The sequence below is a fragment of the Gymnodraco acuticeps genome, unplaced genomic scaffold, assembly GCF_902827175.1.
Source record: "Gymnodraco acuticeps unplaced genomic scaffold, fGymAcu1.1, whole genome shotgun sequence".
NCBI lineage: Eukaryota > Metazoa > Chordata > Actinopteri > Perciformes > Bathydraconidae > Gymnodraco > Gymnodraco acuticeps.
In genome coordinates this window covers 15,193-19,680 of record NW_022991722.1, presented here as the reverse complement: position 1 = coordinate 19,680, position 4,488 = coordinate 15,193, and the positions used below count along the sequence as shown (strand labels likewise).

At 40.4% G+C, this 4,488-nt stretch overlaps 1 long non-coding RNA gene across 2 annotated transcripts; it reads left to right on the top strand.

The window, feature by feature from the left end:
* Positions 1 to 1,033: 1,033 nt before the first annotated feature.
* LOC117534787 lies at positions 1,034 to 1,575 on the top strand. 2 transcript variants are annotated; one of them, XR_004567319.1, is made up of 3 exons: positions 1,034 to 1,076; positions 1,180 to 1,372; positions 1,453 to 1,575. It is a non-coding gene; the product is annotated as an uncharacterized LOC117534787 (long non-coding RNA). The 2 variants fall into 2 exon arrangements; XR_004567318.1 differs by having other exon boundaries at positions 1,056 to 1,372.
* Positions 1,576 to 4,488: the final 2,913 nt, after the last annotated feature.

Here is a 4,488-nt window from a genome sequence, read left to right as displayed (position 1 = left end):
CTTCTCAGCGATTACCGTAAGGCGCTATAAATCGCGCACTCAAAAATGAAGAACTGCTCATTTGACCAAGCAAATTTGAGAGACGGCTGAGTTGACCGCAGTCCCGCGAGGTGCAGCAGCCATGCATAACACGGCGCATGTGAACTGTCCCTCCCCCCCCGTTGACAGTTCACGAGCATGCTTCTCCACCCCCCCCCCCCCCCCCCCCCCCCCCCCCCTCGTCAGAGTTGTGTAAAAGCCGACGGGTAATTCTGCATTTTGACGGAAGTTTTACGACACTGTCCGTCAGAATGACGGACAGCGAAAAAGTCTAGCGCAACCTCTGGTTCACACATACGAGGAATTTTACTTGATGTCATGGTGCAGACATAACATATAAAACAATAAATATAATACAATACAAAAAATCTTTAAGGGCACCGTAATAAAATATAGTTAAATAGCAATAACAAAAATAAATAAAAAATACCGAATCCTTACCCGATTCTTCTATTTCCCAGATAATACAGCTGCACAATTACAACAGGAACTCATCTTTAGACGGTTAATACAGAAGGTACATTTAATATTTGTGTTTTTACCAGTCATAGGGTAACAACAGATTTGACTGGTGGTAGGCTAAAAGGCTGTTTTGTTGATCATTTTATTTTTCATTACATTATAAAGACATTGGAGGATTCCAAAGCTGAGCTGGAAGGGGAAGTCACCACCTACAGGACAGCAAATCTAAACATTAATTTGGATAAACTATTAAACCAGGTATTTTCACAAAGTAAGTAGGCCTACATTTGTTTTTAAATTGCAAGCACATAATAATGACAGTCTTGGATCGATTTTGCATTTTAACTTTCATCAGCAACTACAATAAAAGAAACAGACAAGATGGCAGTGAAATGTGTAAACAATCAGCCCATCAAGATATACACATATGAATTTATACTATTGATTAAATGTTTTTGTCCTTTCTTTGTCTTATTCACATTCTGTAGAAGAACAATCTGAGATACCTGAACAGCGTGAGCCAGCACCCTGGACACCCCAATAATTCCCCTTCAAAGAGCGAGCCACATGGGAAGGTATATATTATTTCCATAGTGGAGCCTTTTTATTTTTGCTCCTCAGTCTCATATTGGTGTCTAGCTTTTATGTATAGGCTACTGTACACATTTTATGTTTCAGATTGTTGTCATTCACTTGCAAGGGGAGATTCCAGTGCGTCCAGAGGTCTGGGCAAAAATAAAAAACAACACGAGGGACTCCATGTTCGTGAAGGAGTTGGCTGTGGCGTTTTGGGGCACCGACACCTTAGGGGAAAGGAGCCTGACTGGAAAGGAATGCCCCACCACCAAGACCACCAGGCAGCCTCTAACAAGTAATAACTATTCTGTTTACAGTTCTGTCATCACATAATTGAATACGATTTGTTAAAACTTTGTTGTTTCTTATTTTCAGTTTGCTTCAAGCAGTGGCTGTACGAGAAATACGTGGAGGACCAAGAAATGCTGGCCGGATTGGCAAAGACCGGAAGATACATAACAGAGAAGATAATGGATATTAACAAGAAAAAAAAAAAAATGTTTATAATTAATTTGTTGCTATTTACATGTTGAATTATATTTGTTATTTCTAAATCAAATGCATCTATTATAGATGATATATTTATTTAGACGTAGGTTTTTTTTGTAATATTATTGTATTGTTAATGTATAATTTATTAAATAAAAATACTGTTATGAACACTATACAATGTCTTTATTTTGATAGTTACCAGAATACATTGTATATGTAATACTAACATAAGCTGGTGATAGATACATTCTGGTCTGCTGGTCACCAGCATGGACCAGCATGGTCCAGCATGGTGTTGTGTTTTGGTCACCAGCATGGACCAGCATGGACCAGCATGGTGTTGTGTTTTGGTCACCAGCATGGACCAGCATGGACCAGCATGGTCCACCAGCATGGACCAGCATGGACCAGCATGGACCAGCATGGTCCACCTGCATGGACCAGCATGGACCAGCATGGTCCACCAGCATGGACCAGCATGGTCCACCAGCATGGACCAGCATGGACCAGCATGGACCAGCTTGGACCAGCTTGGACCAGCATGGACCAGCTTGGACCAGCATGAACCAGCATGGTCCACCAGCATGGACCAGCATGGACCAGCTTGGACCAGCATGGTGTTGTGTTTTGGTCACCAGCATGGACCAGCATGGTCCACCAGCATGGACCAGCATGGACCAGCTTGGACCAGCATGGTGTTGACCAGCATGGACCAGCATGGTGTTGTGTTTTGGTCACCAGCATGGACCAGCATGGACCAGCTTGGACCAGCATGGACCAGCATGGTCCACCAGCATGGACCAGCTTGGACCAGCATGGACCAGCATGGACCAGCTTGGACCAGCATGGACCAGCATGGACCAGCTAATGGTCTCTTCGCGACGAAAAACACCTCAGTACAGCCGTACTCACAGGTAGGCCTTGGCAGATCGCAGACAACTAAAACTAGTACTTGTATAAGCAGGGATGGCTAAAAGTTTGTAAGCAGGAGAGCTAGATGCTAACAGATGCCAGATGCTAACAGGTAGTGCGAGCCTGTAGAAATTGTGACTGCCTCCGATGACAGCGTAGGATCGACTGTCAAATTACTGGATACCTGGTTGCATTACAAAGTGAATATCTATTTCCAGAGAAATATAGAATGTTTGGAAGTGTTTGGAAAGAGCTCAAACACAGATCAATACATAGCAAGCACACCATCTGTCAGGTGTGGCATGACAACATACAGTATCATATCAAACAGGTATTTTAAGCCACTGCAATATTTCACATGTCAAATTCTGACGGCGTGAAAAAGCATGCAGACATCATTGCTGACGTGATAATACCTCCAGTTATTAACTGTTAAATCAAACGTTTATTCATGTTTAGCATTTGTAATGACTCAATAAATGCATTAGATATTATGCATATAGATATCACAATAACTATTTATTTTCAAACACATTAATACAAAAAGAGAAATAAAACATATAGCCTAAATCAAATGTGTAAGATAGAAACAAATGTATAATAATAATGTAATACTCTATTGGAAAGCATTTAACTCTCCTCTTGCTATGAAATAAACAAAGTACTGTAGTAATCAACTATTTCAAATGTATTGTAGTAAGTAGAATCGACAAGGAGTACTGCAGCTAATGATCTGAGTACTTCTACGTTTACTTTAGACGCAGATCTGAGTACTTCTACTTTTACTTTAGAAGCAGATCTGAGTACTTCTACCTCCTCAGTTTAAATGAAATGACTGTAAAAGCGACATTTCCGACGCGTCCCTGAAGGCGGCCCTTTAAGGTGGAGTTTCACGGTGCTGCAGCGGCTCGTCGGAATATCAGTCCAAATAAACTGAACAACCGGAGACTTTCTGACCCCGGTGATCCCCCGGTGACCCCCGGTGATCCGGCTGGTGCTCCGCTGTTCGGTAAGTCCTCTTGTTCAGCCTCAGTTTGTAAATGCTGCTGTTTTAATCTTAGCTGTGCTTTAAAAGGATGCTTACATTATGATGCACGCTTTTCAAATTAAGACACGATGTCTAACTATCTATCATGTTTTTCACGCACAGCCCGCCGGGTATATGATTTTAACTTTGTGGATTTGAGCCTTTATTGGAGAAGAAGTTGTGTTTGCAGTGTTCTTATTATACATCTATGGTTTGCACCGAGAAGCCATTTTGGTGCGTTCAAGTTACATCGGGAGAAAACCGTCAAAAATGAAAATCAGAACATTTCCAAGTAGCAGAGGTGGAAGAAGGACTCAGATCTTGTACTTGAGTAAAAGTAGAAGCACTCAGATCTTGTACTTGACTAAAAGTAGAAGTACTCACTTAATTAAAGCATTAATTAATTAACGCTGACAATTATTTTATGGCGCATTAACAGTTTGAATTATTAAATGTTTGCAAACCAAATGTTACTGCACTTGTGTTCATATAGCAGTACGATTACAATAAAAGTGCATAATACTTTTTTCACTATAGAATTTTTTGTAGAACAATCATGCGATTAATTGACATGAATAACAAATGTTAATCGTTTCCCTGCACTAAAATAAATGTATGTATGACAAACCAAAAACACAAGTGAGACCCTCAAAATTTGCAGAAAACGGACCCCTTTTATATATAGACATTTGTATTCATTGGGATGAACCCCTTGAGATGCACCATCTCGTTTTCAAGGGGGTCCCAACAATAGCAACAACTTACAGACATACATAAACAAAAAGACAAAATGCAAAACATGACACACAAGACAAACCACATACAGTCTGTTAAGTGAAATTCAAGCAATGCACACAATCATTACAATTTGAGACAGTCGAGCAAATCAGTTTCATCAATATCAGTTAATAACAAGTACAGACCAGTTGAAAGTGAGATAACAATGCATGTTTAAATAAACCCAATGATGCAAGAGATCT